Here is a 19,061-nt window from a genome sequence, read left to right as displayed (position 1 = left end):
TTGACAAGCAGTCATAAGCCCTGTGTTCAAGTCTCAGTTTTTTCACTTGCCAGCTGGGGAATTGAGTCTTTACTAAGACATGTGTAAAATAAAGAGAGGAACATTTGCCCTGCCTACCTCATCAGGGCTGCAGAGTGTACCAAATTAAATAGAGTAGAAAAGTTTTGAACAAGTCTTAGGTTTTATTTTGAAGAAGGTGACAACTACCAAGTTTTGAGTGCCAGGAGCCAGGTGTTCTACATGCATTGTTGTTTCTGCAACAAGCCTGAAATCTGTTTGTCTTTTTTTATAGATGAGAAAAGTGAGGCTTGAGAGATAAAGTGAATTTCCCAAGATTACACCACAGTGGAAAATCACAGTGGAACCAATTTCTTTTATAGCAAATTGTTTCCTTAATTAATGTAAGGCCTTTGTTCTGAGTTCCAGTTCTTGCAGATAAATAAACTATATATAAGTTTGGCCAGAAGTGTACTAACCTTAGGATGTACTGCTTTGGTTTGGGCCCTTTTAATTATAAGAAACCTTAGGTTTCAGAGAGATTTCGGAGGAATCCAGAGACAGAAATTGAATTATAACTGGATCTAAAGGGAAGCTGTAATGGACCGAGACCATTCTTGTCTCCCTCCTACTTTTTTCTCTGGCTTCACAAACAAAACATTCCTTTTGTATGTTGCCTCCACCCTCTTTTCTCTATTGCCTGACTCCCTTATAACCACGTCTATGTGGCCTGTAACAAGGACTCTAGACCTCTTACATCATGGCACCTCTTGATATGTCCAGTTGGCTTTTACCCCTACTGAAAACTGAAAATTTCCCTAAAGTCTTTTGGTTCGGTTTCCTAAGGGGAGGAATTTGACTGGCCAAGCTCATCTGTTTTACTCAGATTGCAGGTCATTGATTGCTGACAGGCCCATGAATTGGCTGCCTTTGCATTAGATGTCTTCCTTTGATTATGCCCATTTAGGAAAAGTGGTAGGAAAAGTAGGAAAGGAGAGTTAATATGACAGCTATATCACTTATATCTATTATAAGAAGGTATTTGTTTTTACAGTTCCTAATTTTTCCCAATCTTATTAAAATATTAAATTGACATATAATTTTAATATTTTATTGTTACATTTTAGCCTTTGTTCCTTTGTTCCAAAATACCCCTGCTTCTAACATATTCTCAATATTTGGATTCCAAGGATTCAGACTTTAAAATATAGACTCTAGGAAACACTGCAGCTTGTTTTCATCTTCTGAATCAGCATTACTTATGTTGGTTCTGTAGTTACATATATCATTACTTTATGTGTTTTTGAAGAAGATGGTAAAACATAGTACTTCAAAGATCTTCTTTCTATTAATGGAAGCAGTCATGTCCTCAAATTATTGCTGAATTATCTATAATTTAATTTAAAAGGTTATCAAAATAAGAAATGCAAGGATCTCTAAGCATTGTGAATGCGTGGAAAGTGAAAAGAATGGTTCATTCTCCAGGAGGGTCTGCAGAATTTGAAACTGTGAACAGACCTTTAGATTTGCTTCCTTTTCCCCATACTTCCTGGTTTGTTTTTTTCCTCTTTGCTGTTGCTCTACAAATGTATAATGTACATCTAAGCATAGTGTGACTTTTTTTTTGGCCATCTCATGTGAAGAGTTGACTCATTGGAAAAGACGGTGATGCTATGACGGATTGGGGGCAGGAGGAGAAGGGGACGACAGAGGATGAGATGACTGGATGGCATCAGACTCGAAGGACGTGAGTCTGAGTGAACTCCAGGAGTTGGTGATGGACAGGGAGGCCTGGCGTGCTGTGATTCCTGGGGTCGCAAGGAGTTGGACGTGACTGAGTGACTGAACTGAACTGAACTGAAGCATAATGTGACTTTTTTTTGGTTAGATACAAAAATCTATATATGTCATTTTATATCAGTGATTCCAATCCTTTTAATCCTTTGACACATATAGAAAATTGTACAGTTTGTACAGCACACTAACAAAAGATAGAATTGATTTGAAAATGTTCTATGTTGTTGTTTAGTCACTAAGTTGTGTCTGACTCTCTTGGACTGTAGCCCACCAGGTTCCTCTGTCCATGGGATTTCCCAGGCAAGAATACTGGAGTGGGTTGCCGTTTCCTTCTCCAGGGGATCTTCCTCACCCTGGGATCGAACCCAGATCTCCTGCACTGACCGGTGGATTCTTTACCACTGAGCCACCAGGGAAGCCTGAAAATGTTTTGTAGGGTTTAGCAAAATATTTATTACACATTCTTCATTTAATATAATTATAAAAATATATAAAACATTAGATAAGACATTATTACATTTTTATATGCCTAGTTAAAATGTTTTCACATTTTTATATGAGAAACTTTTTTCATAAACATAACCTTTTTGTATCAGATTTTATATTAGAAATGACTATATACCATTCCTGATCAAGACTTATTAATAATGATTTCTTCTAATCTCTCCAAATAGTTGTTATTTAAAAAAAGCAATGAGAAACTTTGGCCAAATGACAAAAATTACTTAAGACATTTAAAAAGCAATTCAGTTGAAATTACTTTGAAATTTTCTAAAGTTTTTTATTTCACTGACCAATGTAATGTTGAAATTTCTTATTCTAGCTCATGCTGGTGGGTTCTAGCTTGACTTTGCTCTCCCCCATTTACACCTGTTATACCTACTTTGCAGACCTCATATCCACTATTAGATACTAAAATTATAGCTTTATAGAGACTGCTTAGCCAGCCACCACAATTGTATTAGGTCAAACCTATAACAAATCTATCATCTGTGTATATATGTATGTATCTCTCTATGATCTGTCTAACAGTCAATATATCTATCCAGCTAGCTAGGTAGCTGATCTCCTAGTGGTTCTGCTTCAAGGACTGAACTCAGACTTTGGCAAAAGACAAATCCAAACAAAAATTCACATAATGAGTGGTTTAAAATTCACTATGCAAATGAACTGTTAGAGCAGTTACTTGCCTCTAGCTTGGCAATTACTCAAGTGCACACTGCAGCTATGAAATTAAAAGACACTTACTCCTTGGAAGGAAAGTTATGACCAACCTAGACAGCATATTAAAAAGCAGAGACATTATTTTGCCAACAAAGATTCATCTAGTCAAGGCTATGGTTTTTCCAGTAGTCAAGTATGGATGTGCGAGTTGGACTGCAAAGAAAGCTGAGCACCGAAGAATTGATGTTTTTGAACTGTGGTGTTGGAGAAGACTCTTGAGAGTCCCTTGGACTGCAAGGAGATCCAACCAGTCCATCCTAAAAGAGATCAGTCCTGGGTGTTCATTGGAAGGACTGAAGCTGAAGCTGAAACTCTAATACTTTGGCCACCTGATGTGAAGAACTGACTCATTTGAAAAGACCGTGATGCTGGGAAAGACTGAAGGCAGAAGGAGAAGGGGACAACAGAGGATGAGATGGCTGGATGGCATCACCAACTCTATGGATAGGAGTTTGGGTAGATTCCAGGAATTGGTGATGGACAGGGAGGCCTGGTATGCTGTGGTCCATGGGGTCGCAAAGAGTCAGACACGACTGAGCCACTGAACTGAACCGAACTGAACCTAACTGAACATTAGTCACAAACAGACAAAAGCATTGGTGGTGGATTAAAGATTGCTATGAATTCTTTGACACTCTTCCCATTGAGAAGTGGGGTCTGTTTTTTCTTTCATTGAATATGGGCTGGCCTGTGACTTCTGTGACCAATTGAGCTGGAAAGAATGATGCTATATCATTTCCAGGCCTATTCTCTAAAAGGATTTGGCAGCTTCTAAGCATGTTACATCCCCTAACTATGTAATAGATTAGGGGATGGAGGAAATAGGGAGATGCTGGTCAAAGTATACAAGTCTTCAATTATAAGATGAATAAGTTCTGAGGATCTCATGTACATCATGATGACTCTAATGCCAGCACTACAGTTAATACTGTATTGTATACTCAAAATTTGCCCGAAATTTGCCAAGAGAGTAGATTTTAAGTATTCTGAGAGCAAAGGCAGCTGATTAGCACAATAATAATGACTAACTCAAAGTTTTGAGAGAATAGAATTAAATAAGTAATAAAAGACATAAGATGGGAAAGGGCAATCAAGCAGATAAAAAATTAGTAGGAATTTAGCAAATTTCAGCAACATAATTAAGAAGTTTGATTTAATTCAAAGCTACTAACAGATGTGCTGGGTACCCTGGAATGCCAAGTATCAATTACAGATATTGATCCCCTTGGCCCTCAAGACAGGCTGGCAAGGCCCGCCGGCAGCCCCAGGCTATGAGAAGCCACAGCCAAAATTCCTTGGAGGGAGGCTGGAGCAGAATAAGGTTTGACAGGGAGCCCTACGATCCCTGGAGAAGCTGAGCACAATGAACAACTTGGAGCACTCCCTGCTCAGCCATAGGCAGTTTGCATGACCAGTATGCTCTCCCACCTAGAGGTGTACTTCAGCAGCCATGGCAGGGCAAGTCTGTCTCCTGGCAACAAGGGGCCAGTGGAGCTTCAGGAGAGTTTGTGTTCTAGGTGCCCAAGGAGGAAGGGATTGCTGGATCATATGGTAACAGTATTTTTAGTTTTTTTTTAAAGAACCTCCACCTTGCTTTCCATAGTAGCTGCACCAATTTATACTACCACCAACAGTGTAGGCTGATTCCTTTTTCTCCACTGTAATGGTTTATATTATGTATCCAACTTGACTGGGCTACAGAATGCCCAGATAGCTGGTAAAACATTATTTCCAGGTGTGCGTGTGGGGTTGTCTTTGCTAGAGATTAGCATTTCAGTCAGTTAGACTGAGTAAAAAAGATCGTCTTCACAATGCAGGTAGGCATCATCCAATCATTGAGGGCCTGATTAGAATAAAAAGGTGAAAGAAGAGTAAATGTTCTCTTTATGCTTGAGCTGAGACATCCATTTTCTTTTGCCTTCAGACATCAGTGGTCCTGATTTTGGAGCTTTTAAATTCTGACCAGGACTTTATACATCAGTCCCCCACTCTCAGGCCTTTGAATCTGGGCTGAATTATGTATACCACTCGAAGGCAATGGCACCCCACTCCAGTACTCTTGCCTGGAAAATCCCATGGATGGAGGAGCCTGGTAGGCTGCAGTCCATGGGGTCGCTAAGAGTCAGTCAAGACTGACTGACTTCACTTTCACTTTTCACTTTCATGCATTGGAGAAGGAAATGGCAACCCACTCCAGTGTTCTTGCCTGAAGAATCCCAGGGACGAGGGAGCCTGGTTGGCTTCCGTCTATGGGGTCGCACAGAGTTGGACACGACTGAAGCAACTTAGCAGCAGCAGCAGCAGCAACCACTAGACCCTCAGGGAATTCCCAATACATGCTTGTTTAAATTTATCCACATTTAAAATTCCCACTATATGCTTATTTAATTTATCTGATCACCCTTGCTCTTTGCATTCCACTTCTTTACTTTTTGGCTAAAGTTTCTTCTTCTTGAGTATATACTTAGTATTTTTTTCAATGAAGGTCCACAGATTTAGGCTTTTAAAATATGCCTTTTTGTCATTTATTTAAGATCTTTATGCAAAAAGAAATGGAAAGACTCGCAACCAGAGGCCAGAACTATGTATCACGATTCATTTCCTTACACATACATTTTATAAGTTCTTGTTTATATGTGAATACGGGTTTCCCTTCCACCCTCGTACAAACACTTACCCCTTCCAAGAATTACTTTAGGATCCACAAGGAAGGGAGGGCTAGTATTCACAAATAAACAAATTTCAAAAGAGAGTCAACTATACATTGTCAAAACAAGAGGGCTGAAAGAGTTCAAATGTATATATATACATAAGTACATAAAGAGATTCAAATATACCTTTTAAAAGAAGGAGGTTCAGAAACTGCTCTGGTGGTTCAGCGGTTAAGATTTTGTACTTCCACTGGAGGGTTGAGGGTTTGATCCCTGGTTGAGGACAAAAGGAAAAAAAGAGGGGGTTCTTTGTTATGAAGAAACAGAGGGATATGGCATTGAAGATCTGTAAAGGGGTTGTGATAGTTGTTCAAGTGAGTAGAACTTTAGAATATTTTTGTCAGTTCAATTTTTAACTTTTAGAAATCATAGCATAAAGTTTGGTCAGTTATGAAGGTGCTAATTTCATCATTATCTGTGAGCAGTAAACTTTCTTAGTTTTTAAAAAGAATATTTATTTCACCTTTACTTTTTATTTTTATTTATTTATTTTTTTTTCCACCTTTACTTTTTAATGAGAGTTTAGCTGGGCATTGAATTCTATGTTTATGATTATTTTTGCATAGCTTTTTGAGATCTCTTATTTGTCTCTGAATTTCTGAAGTTTTATTATGTTGTGGCTAACTTTGGAATTAGTTTAACTTATTCTTCTCAGAACTTATTATTATTGAACTTCAGGATTCAAGTTTTTTAGTTATGTATGTAAAAGTTCAGCCATTATCTTTACATTTTTTTTTAAAGTATCCTATTTTCCCTATTTTCTACTTTTGGAATTAAATATATACTAGACTTCCTCATTCCCTCTTCCATGTCTCTTAATCTTTCATGTTTTCCAGACTTTTATGTCCTTGTGCCTTTTTGATAAATTCCTCAAATCTGTTTTCCAGTTTATGAACTTCTTTGCTGTATCAAATTGCTATTTAGCCCATCCATATACAGTTTTAATTTCCTTGCGATCTCCCTGTAGTGATGGATGGGTTTTTACTTAGACTGCCTTTTCACATAGGGTATAATCCTTTAAATGTTGTAACTTTTATGCAGTGTTCTCAGTTCCATCTTTGTCCATATGGGCCCAGTGCCCATGCTATGTCCTCACACAAGCATGAAATTCCAAGCACTTAGGTGAATAGATCAATAATAAACTTTCCATCACTATAATGCAGCTACATCATGAACAGACACTTTGAAACTTTGCTCTGTTTTCAATTACCTCTTTGTTTCTGGTGACTGTGGATTTTTCTTTCTTTCTTGAGAGCTTAGCTATGAATTTAAAACATTTAAAAGTTATGTTTTATGCAGCATTTCTAGGTTTTTATAGTGAGATTTATCTTAGTCTGCATTTTGCTAGAACAGAAAGTCTTGAGTAACACTTTAATAATGAAGGGGGGAAAAATCTCATTATTTGTTTTAAAAAGAGAATGACAGTATGTGTTGATCTGGGACCAGGACAAATTACTCACACAGCACAAGCCAAAAAGGTTGGCTCTGTCTGTGTTTTAAAGCATGATGGTGGATCCCAAAGCTATCTTACATCTGCATCTTAGTGGCCACATACTTTACCATCAGAGAGCATGAACAATTACATGATGGGTTTACTGTCAGTCCTTGTGAAATAACTCGTCATAGTATCAGAATTTTGAGTTCTAGTCATTGGCTCTACCACTGACCAGAAAAGGTCAGGATGGCCGGGACCTAATTATTTATTAAATGATTTATAATATTAATTAATTAGATGTTATTAATACAACAAGAAAAGAATTGTGAATCACCTACTATACCAAATCCTAGAGATATGGAAGAGAAGCAGATAAAAGTTGCTGCTCTCAAGGAATTTCCAGTTCAATAGTAGGAGGCTGGCTCTTGGAATCAGTTATCATGTAAGTTCACATGGACTTTTGTCAAGGTGCAAAGGACTGGGTGGCCAGTTGGATCTTGACAGTAGAGGTGATAATCAAAAAAGTTCTGAGTGTAAGAAAGAAGAGAGTTGGAGGCTACTGCTCTTGCGATCAGAGATTTGTAGAAGGATATTTGAGGATACAGGCTCCTCAGTGAGCATGTTCAATACCTCTGTAGAATGGATATAAACGTACAGACTTCCGATATCCTTTCCTGGGTATCAGGAGACTTAGAGAGATAGCTGCAAAATGTTCGAGACTGCTGAAGAGCTGCCCTACCGGACCCAGGGGGTCTCGCCCTTCTCCAACCATTCAATAAATAGCACTCAGCGGAGATTCTGGCTGAGGAGACTTGTTTTCAAAACAACAGCTCTGAGCCAACCTACTTAAGTAGTTCCATATGTTTCTCCAGAGAGTTTATGGATTGTGGCCTTTGGAATTCTTTTGTTTATCACTGGGAATCCAAGCCCTGAAAGCTGCTAACCAGCCATGAGGTTTGCCGGTTATACAAGCTGTTGGACCTCTTAAGGACTTTGACATAAAGACCACTGTCCGTGGAATAAGAATTGGTGGTTTAAAAAGAGTGCACTTAACAGTATCATGTAAGTATCAGTTTCTGTATGCCTTTACTGGCCAGACTTTTTTTTTTTTTTAAACTGGTCTGTGCTTACTTGTGTGTGCCTTTAAGGCCCTTAAAGGGAAATTTGAGCAGAGCCTTCAGAGACTTATAATCAGAGAGGTCTTTTTTTAAAAAAATGAATGACTATCTTCAGCAGATCTAAAACTGTGACAGAGCAATGGAACCTTCCCTAAGATGAGCCCCTTTCCCCAGAAAGATGGGGACCCAAGCCACTGAGGACCCATCCTTCCTCTGGGCAACTTTCCCTTCTTTGCCTGCCCCGCCCCCACCAATACCCAGCCTGTAGTGACATTCTTCTACCCTTTACCCATCTAATACCAAACACATGGAGGATCTATCCTGTTTCCAGGAAAGAGGTTTCCATGGATTGCCCCAGCAGCCTTAATAATAGATGCTATTTATTGAGCACTGTGTGCAAAGCACTGTACTCTTTTTATACTTCATCCCCTTTGATCCTCACAATAGCCCAATGAGATGGGTGCTATAATTATTCCTCATTTTACAGATAAGGAAATCGAAGCTCAGGGAATCTGAGCAGTTTGCTTAAAGTTACTTAATACCTACATTAGCCTTCTACTTATAATTCCACTATGAGTGGCAGAGATGGGACATGAATTCAGGATGCCTGACTCAAAGCTCTTATCCACCATGCTCGATACCCTCCCATTCTCTTAGGAAAGTACTTTCAACTTGATCTCTAAGCCTCCGTCCAGCTTGGAAATGCTATGGCTCTTTTCAAATGTCAGTTGTATTGCGATCCATGCTGTTTTTTTGTTTTCCCATATAAAACAGTGCAGAAAAAGAGATTGGTCATCTCCCTTCACAAAACAGTCTTCCACACATTTGAAATCACCCATGGTTCAATAAGAAGCTTCTTCACAGAGTGAACTGGCATGGCTGGTGCTGAAGGATAACATCCTAGCAAGGCAGGTCTGAGACCTTGCAGTTCTGCCTGGTACATATTTCTTAGGGCTGACAGGTGAGTCAGCAGAAGTGAACAGACAATATACTATGTTTGGTTTTAGCATGATGAGTCAGCCCCAGAATGTGGCCAGCTTCAGTGTAGCCCCCTGAAGTTTTAACAATATTAATTGCCCTGTCACTTCCCGTTCCACACAGCTGGGTGGGATTGCTACCAGCCTCTCTGTTGAGAAGTTACACATTTCAACCCAGCCCAGAAAGGTTTCCTGCGGTGGGTGAAATGACAACATGCACAAAGGTCAAACTCCAGATGTGGAAATCTGACTTTTTTCCTCTTGGGGAAAACACTGCCTCCTTACAGTCTCAGAAGATATTTAGCACAGGTTTAAGGCCAAAGTCTACTGAAAGATCTAAGTTCCTCTAACCTGGAGGATAGTTGTCTGTTTCATGTAAATTTGTCTAAGAGTCTGAGACCACCTATTAGATTCCCAAACTGAAGGATCAGAGGAAGAGGGAGGTGTTTCTGAATGAGGGGACCTGAATGGAGAAGCTGGTGCTTGCTTCTGGAAGTTGGAAAGTACTGCAAGAGGAATAATGGGTTATTTTTGGACTGACCTTGACTGGATAAAAACGCCAGGTGGTGGTGGTAAGAATACACAGTAATAGGGTAGGGAGTTTGTCATTCATTTGGTCATTGATCTATTTATTCCACAAAAATTCCTATCAGGTTTGCAAAGTTCATCCACATTATATTGAAAGAGGAAAAGAACATGTAGCTTCTTAATTTTTTGTGCATTAATTAAAATAATGTTCCTCCCAAGTTTTTACCACTGGATTCCAAGGTGGGAATGAAATTTTAGTTCAGTTTGGTAAACTTAGTCCAATATTACGATCAGGTTAAACACAGCTTCCTTTCATCTTCCATATTTCTTCTCCCCACTTCTGCTCCTTGGCAAGTTGATCTCTGGATATAAAGCTGGCAATGGATGGAATCAGTGGCTCATAGGTGTTGTGACACTATCAGCAGAATAAGGGGGCTTTCCCGTTGTCGCTGGTCACTGGCAGAAAGGTTGATGTGATCTGCTCCCTGGATAGGGAATCACTGAAGAATGTGGCAGTCTTTGATGTACTGGCATTCATCCTTGGAGCCCTGGTCATGAAGTCCATTCCTGTGGTGGTGAGGAGCGGCTGCTTTTGTTCTGACCCTGAGCCCTTGCTGCTTCACTAGCACTCTCTGCTGGGGGAGTACGGAAGGGAATTAGCTTTCAGATGAGATATGTCAGTGAACTTTTGTACCAGTGATGCATCGTAACAAAATACCATTGAGCCCCCAGGGACATACAGCAATGAACATTCTTTTAGCTCAGAAGTTAGCAGTCTTTTTCTTTAAGGGGCCAGACAGTAAATATTTTAGGCTTCATAGGCTGTGCAGTCTCTGTCACAGATACCCAATTCTGCCCTTGTAGTGCAAAAGCAGCCATAAACAATATATAAACAAATGCATGTGTCTATGTTCCAATAAAACTTTATTTATGGAACTGAAATTTAAATTTCATATAATTTTCAGACTATAAAATATTATTTAATGTGTTGCGAAATGCTATTTTTTTAAACCATGAAATTGAACGGCCTGTTTTTGTTTTTTTTTTCCCCATGGGCCATACAAAAACAGGTGGTGGGCAATTTGGCCCGTGGACCGTAGTTGGCTGACACTTGATTTAGCTCATGACTCTTCTTTGTATTGGGCTTGGTTTCTCTGGGCTGCACTTGTTCATGAATCTGTGGTCATTTGTGAGTTGGCTCAGCAACTCTGCTGATTTAGGTGGGGTTCATTTACTTGTCTAAGGATTGGTGGGCTACTCTAGGATAGCCTTGGCTGTGTGGCAACCAGGATAACTTGGCTCTGCTACATGACTAGCCAGCAAGTTAGTCTGAACATGTTCTCATAGAAATGGCAGACATACACGAGTATAAGTGGAAATGTGCAAGCACATTTTTTATAGCCTCTGCCTGAATTATGTTTGCTAACACCCCTTTGGCTAGAGCAAGTCACCTGTCTGATCCCAGTGTCAGGGGTAAGGCAGAAAATTCAACTCAAAGCAGGAGGGCACTGCCAAGGTACATTACAAAAATGAATACATGAATACAATCAATACCAAAGGTCCTAAATTGGGAGGAATTTTTAAAATATTCTACTTGTGACCTCTTCCTTTAGGTGTTAAGATAGACCAGGGTATGAATGTAGAAGATATAAATGGGAGACATAGGCTTGTCAAACAAATAAGTGTAGTAAGAGAGGATAGAATGTGGGTAAAAGTGTAGAAGCATGAAAGAGCTATCTATCTCTTGGACTCCAAGGAGATCAAACCAGTCAGTCCTAAAGAAAATCAATCCTGTACATTCATTGGAAGGACTATTGTTGAAGCTGAAACTCCATTACTTTGGCCACCTGATGCAAAGAGCCGACTCATCAGAAAAGACCCTGCTCCTGGGAAAGATTGAAGGCCAAAGGACAGGGGGGTGACAGAGGATGAGATGATTAGATAGTATCACTGACTCTATGGACATGAATTTGAGCAACTCCGGGAGATAATGGAAGACAGAGGAGCCTGGTGTGCTAGAGTCCATGAGGTTGCAAAGAGTCAGACACGACTTAGCTACTGAACAACATCTATCTTCTAGCTATCTAAGATATATGTGTCTTCTTTCCTTCCTTCTCTCTGATTTTTCCCTCCTTTCTCTTTTAAAAATATACTTGAACTGGGTGAAAGGGGAAAGTGGTGCTTCATATACTACAAACTCTGACTAAAGTTCTTGGCATCATGGAAAATTCCTTGATTTGTTTTGTGAAGGTTGGCTGTACCCCCAGATTCCACTATTTCAAAGTAGAGATGTGTTTATATGGCTTAGGTTTTGTGTAAGGACTATGGAGGATTCAGGTATAAAACATAATGTGCAGTCTTCCTAGGTTCCCAGTAGCAAAATAGAAAGCTAGATCTATTTGTTATAGAACTTTAAGCTTTAGTTTTCTTGTAATTACAGATGTGCCTTTGAAGCTTATTGCAGTAAATTTGAGACCTTACAATTTAAAATGAAAATCAAATGTATTTGGAATTAAATATCATAGCTTTCAGAGTGGAATATTTTTAAAAGCATAAAAACCAAAAAGGTTCTGTATTTATATTCGATAAATGTTAATGGTTTGCCCTTTTCCTTATCTCCTAAGTCCTGCTGTCCAAGAGCCCTTAATTCTTTGGTTAGAATCAATGATGTCATCTAAAAGGAATGTTTGGAGCTCTTTCCTACCTCCACCCCAGTATTTCACATGGCATTAGCTTAACTAGGAAAACAGGCTTTGAAACTGAGTTAGAAAAGAATGATTATTTGTGTTTTGCTTTTATATTTTGCTGCTTTCCCCTGTAGATTATCTAGTTTAAAAAGGAACTTTCATCATCCTTGAAGTTTCATGTTGGTCAGATATTTTGTCCTGGTAATTTCCCCTCATTTTATTGACATTATGTTAGCAAAGGAAATACAAAAGGGTCTGAAATAAATCATGCCTCACTTTGCCGACAAAGGTTCATGTAGTCAAAGTTATGGTTTTTCCAGTAGTCATGTATGATAATGAGAGTTGGACCCTAAAGAAGGCTGAGCGCTGAAGAATTGATGCTTTTGAACTGTGATGCTGGAGAAGACTCTTGAGAGTCCCTTAGACTGCAAGGAGATCAAACCAGTCAATCCTAAAGGAAATCAACCCTGAATATTTATTGGAAGGACTGACGCTGAAGCTGAAGCTCCAGTCCTTTGGCCACCTGATAAGAGTGACTCATTGGAAAAGACCCTGAAGCTGGGAAAGATTGAAGGCAAAAGAAGAAGAGGGCAGCAGATGATGAGATGGTTAGATAGCATCACTGACTCAATGGACATTTGAGAAAACTCTGGGAGATGATCAAGGACAGGGAAGCCTGGCATGCTACAGTCCATGGGGTTGCAAAGAGTCAGACACAACTGAGTGACTGAATAACAATAAATGAGTTAACCATATGCTTGGGAGCTCTCCATTTACCCCAGTTCTGTAGGCAGCTACTCTACTGAGGTAATCTCATCCAGGCCCAGAACTATATACACAATGAATATGCTCATGGCCTGAGTCATATCTCCAGCTCTGATTTTGCTCATACCTTTAGATTTGTATACCCAACTATTGTTTAACTCAGGAGACTCTTGGATGTCTAACAGTCAACTTCAAACTCAACATGGCTAAAAGATACTCTTGATTCTACATACACTCCATTTACTTGTTCCTCTCTCAAACTCCCCATTACCAGTAAATAGTACCACTGTTTACTCAATTGCTTCGTCAAAGTCCTAGGAGTCACCCATCTTCCTTCACTTTATTTTATATCTTACCTATCATCCATCATTATGTCCTGGAGCTTCACACTGTATCCAAAGCTGACCAGTACTCAATGCCTCCACTACTACAGCTCAACCATGCCACTGTTACAGTCTCCTAATAGTCTCTCTGTTTTCTTCCATAGCCATTCTTTCTACAGCAGTTGGAGCGATCGAATAAAGATCAATCTACTCTCACACTTACATTTATTTTATGGCTTCTTTTCACTTTGAAATAGAATGTAAGTTCCTCACCAATGCCTGCAAAGACCCACACTTCAGTCTTCCTCCTCCCATTCCCTGTCTCAGCCTGTCTTTATCTGCACATTCTGTCTCTCGATCTGCCCAAGGCACTCATGTCTCTGGGCCTTTGCTCTTCCCAGCTGAAATGTTCTCTTCCCAGAAGTTTACCTGGTTGCTTTCTTTTCAACATGCAGGTCTAATATGTAGTCCTTAGACTACAGTCCTTTTTGGACTGTCCTAGCAGAAGCAATAGTACTTTTCTTCCACCATCACTCTGTCCTGTTTTAATAACTATTTTATTTTCTTCTTAGCACTTAAAACTCTTCAAAACTCTTTAAAACTCTTTTGCATTCTGGCTGTTACTAGCATGTAAACTTCAAGCTAGTGGAGGTGATGAAATTCCAGCTGAACTATTTCAAGTCCTAAAAAATGATGCTATTAAAATGCTGCATTCAATATGCCAGCAAATTTGGAAAACTCAGCAGTGGCCACACAACTGGAAAAGATCAGTTTTCATTCCAATCTTAAAGAAGGGCAATGCCAAAGAGTGTTCAAACCACTGCACAATTGCACTCATTTCACATGCTAGCAAGGACATGCTCAAAATTCTCCAAGTCAGGCTTCAACAGCACATGAACCGAGAACTTCCAGATGTACAAGCTGGATTTAGAAAAGGCAGAGGAACCACAGATCAAATTGCCAACATTAGCTGGATCATAGACAAAGCAAGAGAGTTCCAGAGAAACATCTACTTCTGCTTCATTGACTGTGCTAAAGCCTTTGACTGTGTGGATAACAACAAACTGTGAAAAATTCTTAAAGAGGTGGGAATACAAGACCACCTTACCTGCGTCCTGAGAAACCTGTATACAGGTCATGAAGCAAAAGTTAGAGCTGGACAAGGAACAATGGACTGGTTCCAAATTGGGAAAGGAGTCTGTCAAGGCTGTATATTGTCATCCTGCTTATTTAACTTATGTGCAGAGTAGATCATGTGAAATGCCAGTCTGGATGAAGTTCAAGCTGGAATCAAGATTGCCAGGAGAAATATCAGTAACCTCAGGTATGCAGATGACACCACCCTTATGGCAGAAAGCAAAGAGGAACTAAAGAGCCTCTTGATGAAGGTGAAAGAGGAGAGTAAAAAAGCTGGCTTACAACTCAACATTAAAAAAACAAAGATCATGGCATCTGGTTCCGTCATTTCATTGCAAATAGATGGGGAAACAGTGGAAACAATGACAGACTATTTTCTTGGGCTCCAAAATCACTGTAGATGGTGACTGCAGCCATGAAATTAAAAGACACTTGCTCCTTGGAAGAAAAGCTATGACAAACCTAGACAGCATATTAAAACCAGAGATGTCCCTTGGCCAACAAAGGTCCATATAGCCAAAGCTACAATTTTTCCAGTAGTCATGTGTGGATGTGAGAGTTGGACCATAAAGAAGGCTGAGTGTCCAAGAATTGATACTCCTAAACTGTGCTGTTGAAGAAAACTCTTGAGAGTCCCTTGCACAGCAAGGAGATCAAACCAGTCAACCCTAAAGGAAATCAACCTTGAATATTCATTGGAAGGACTGATGCTGAAGCTCCAATCCTTTGGCCACCTTGTGCCAAGAGTTGACTCTTTGGAAAAGACCCTGATGCTGGGAAAGATAGAAAGCAGGAGAAGGGGACAGCAGAGGATGAGATGGTTGGATGGTATCACCGACTCAGTGGACATGAGATTGAGCAAGCTCCAGGGGTTGGTGATGGACAGGGGAACCTGGCATGCTGCAATCAGTGGAGTCGAAAAGAGTCAGATATGACTGAACAACTGAATGACAACAATAGCAAAACTTCATGAGAACTTGATTTTGTCTGTTCATTTTGGTATGCCTGGCACCTAGAAGGTGCTTAGTACAATGTGAGTAAGCAATAAATATTTGCCAAGTTAATGAAAAAACACTAATGGGGACTTCTCTGGTGGTTCAGTGGCTAAGACTCCCAGATCCAATGCAGGAGGGCTGGGTTCAATCCCTGATCAGGGAACTAGACCCCAAGTCTGCAATTAAATGATCCCACATGCTGCAACAAAGACCTGGCACAGCCAACGAAATATATACTAAAAAAAAAAAAAAAAAAACCACTAATGAGGGAGGATTTATCTTGATGTTCTCAGTTTTCTTTTTAAAGCCTGCAGGGGGTGTTGAATTCTCCCAGGTACAGATGCCTTTCTCTTACTTGTAGCTCTTAAGAAGCAGGCCCATGTTGCTAAGCCCTGGGTCCTTCTAACTCATGCTCTTATCTTCTATTCACCAGCATTACATCCACCAAACACTCATCTCACTTCCATCATATGCCAGGCACTCTTCTAGGCCCTGGGGAGGTAGACATGAATAAAGCACACATAAACACCTGCTTTCATGCAGCTTAAGTCCTATGTATTTGGCCTATGTTTACCCTTGTCCATGCCTCTACACCACACAAATGTGAGGGAATCAGCTTTGTACCGGGGTCGTGTTGATGGGAATTAGTCTAAACAGTGCACTTGGTTTTTTAGTCGCTAAGCTGTGTCTGACTCTTTGTGACTCCATGGACTGCTGCATGCCAGGCTTTCCTGTCCTTCACTATGTCCTAGAGTTTGCTCAACTGATGTCCATTGAGTCGATGATGCCATCCAACCATCTCATCCTCTGTCTCCCCCTTCTCTTGCCTTCTATCTTTCCTAGCATTAGGGTCTTTTCCAATGAGTTGGATCTTAGCATCAGGTGGCCAAAGGATTGGAGCTTCAGCTTCAGCTTCAGTCCTTCCAATGGGTATTCAGGGTTGATTGCCTTTAGGATTGACTGGTTTGATCTCCTTGCTGTCCAAGGGACTCTCAGGGGTCTTCTCCAACACTACAGTTCAAAAGCATCAATTCTTGGACACTCAGCCTTCTTTATGGTCCAACTCTCACATCCATACAGTGCATAAGTTTCCCTTGTTTATCAGAAATGTGAAGGATTCCCAACTGGATTGCTTGTTCGACCCATAAAGGAGCAAGTGAGACAGCCTGGGCCAGTGTAGTCCCAGGATGGCTTTAGTGGGGTGCAAGCAGCAGAACAACAGGTCTGCTCGGCATGAATGCATGGGCTCGTGCTGGCAGCTTTATCAGCGCTGTTTAAGAAGTATGTGCGTGTGTGTTAGTCATTCAGTCATGTCCAACTCTTTGCAGCCCCATGGACTGTAGCCTGCCAGGCTCCTCTGTCTATGGGATTCCCCAGGCAAGAATATTGGAGTAGGTTGCCATTCCCTTCTCCAGGAGATCTTCCTGACCCAAGAATCAAACCTGCATCTGCTGCATTGCAGGCAGATTCTTTACCATCTGAGCCACCAGGGAAGCCCTCGCTCAGTTGTGTCCGACTCTTTGCGACCCCGTGGACTGTAGCCCACCAGGCTCCCCCGTCCATGGGATTCTACAGGCAAGAACACTGGAGTGAATTGCCATTTCCTTCTCCAGGGGATCTTCCCGACCCAGGGATCAAGCCCAGGTCTCCCGCATTGCAGGCAGACGTTTTAACCTCTGAGCCACCAGGGAAGAAGTATAGGTGAACTTAATTAGAGCTTAGGGGCCCAGAACAATCCATGGGTGCAGCATCTACTTCCCACTCAAAGGGTTTCATCTGGCCAGAGCTGTTGTCCTTGATTTGTCTTTGCTGTCTGTGCGCTTAGCTATTTTCTAAACATGAAATTATAGTGAGATCACTAGTAACACTGTTAGAGACCATTTTTAATTAGAAAACTCCTGTGCAGTCCAAGTAAACTACATTGTGAGGCTAGAGCTTTTGTCTCAAAGAATAGCTAACTGCCAGGCTAGCATCTAACTTAAAAAACCAAAACAAACAAAAAAACCCCACCATATTTAGAATCATTTCATTGTCCTAGAGAGTCAAGTTGTTTTCTCTACAAAAAACTACCAAAACAAAGAGAGTCCTTCACTTGACAATATGCTTTGAGGCTGCCATTCTGTCTACCATGAATGACAGGGTGGTGGAGTCCTCAGAGGTCACAAAGACAGGACATTCCAAAGCCCAGATTTGCCAGTACTCCCTTTTCTTGTGCACAGGCCAACTCTTATCACCTCCCCCACCCTCCTCCCTCCCTGTCCCTGTAACCTCACTGCTTGGCAAGTTAAATGTGATCTTAAGGGCCCGGTGAAGTGATGTTCTGGAATTTAGGGCGGATTAGATGTGTATTCCCAGATGGGCTGCTTCTTGTAAGTGATCAAGCCTCTTGATATTTTAAGTATTTGCCATCTCTCTTGAGACTGAGCAGATTAATGATGAAAGGAGGGCTTCCCCACCCTCCCTCCTCAGCCATTGAGCTTCCTGCTGCGAGAGTTCTTCCTCCATCTTTGTCACATCACAGTCACTTGCACATAGAAGGAGTTTGTTTTTCGAGGCCCAGGGACAACACTCTTTTTCTTTTGCCTGCTAAGACTGACATATACTTCCTCTTATAGGTAGAGTTGTCCTTAGTATCACTATGCCCTTCTGACCCTTAGGTATGAGATATTGGTGCCTACTAGTAAGTTCTTTCACCTTGTAATTTTTTAGGTTACCTCTGAATAGTCCATTATAAATATAACAAAAGGAACAGTATATGTGATTATATTAGTTTTAGAAGGACAGGTTCATAGCTTGCAGCTGGAGACACTAAATTTGCCTTAAGTTTGTTGTGCTTTTTAAATAACTGCTGAGATGTCTCATATAGAGTCTAAATTCAGTTTATTGAGTGCCTAAGAATTTGGCTATGGAGCATTATTTTAAGATCATAGCTTTGTATAATTTTAGTTACTTGATTATATTCACGTAAGAGTCTCCTCTTTGTAGATGTTCTTTAGGGTCTTTTTTGGTTCTAAACATTTTGATTCCAAATAGTTTGCATTTGGGTTTGTATGGATCATTTTTAGTCTGTGGAAATCCTGAGGTGTAAGAATGGCTGTTTCTTTGTTCATCTTTAAGATGGTTTGCTTGTGGGTGTTTTCCCACCTCCTTAGGAGTGATAACTGAGTTATTGCTCTGTTATTTAAGGCCATTCATTTAAGGGTAGTCCTTTTTGTAGGTGATTACTCAAAATCTGTCAGCTGCCACCAAAATACAATACACTCTCACACTTTACTTCAGAGCAGGGGTCTGTTCAATTGCATCTTGTCAAAGTTTCTGAGATCTGAGCTTTCCCCATCATTTCTTGATCTTACAAATTGAAGTTTTT

General features: G+C 40.4%; 1 protein-coding gene across 1 annotated transcript in view; it reads left to right on the top strand.

Annotated features, from left to right (window-relative positions):
• JADE1 (jade family PHD finger 1) overlaps positions 1-19,061 on the top strand; it is a 399,925-nt gene that overhangs the window by 69,509 nt on the left and 311,355 nt on the right. The gene's annotated exons all lie outside the window — the stretch shown is intronic.

Source organism: Ovis aries, chromosome 17 (genome assembly GCF_016772045.2).
Source record: "Ovis aries strain OAR_USU_Benz2616 breed Rambouillet chromosome 17, ARS-UI_Ramb_v3.0, whole genome shotgun sequence".
Taxonomy (NCBI): Eukaryota; Metazoa; Chordata; class Mammalia; order Artiodactyla; family Bovidae; genus Ovis; species Ovis aries.
Note: the sequence above shows the minus strand (reverse complement) of the source record. Positions and strands in the feature narration are given on the sequence as shown.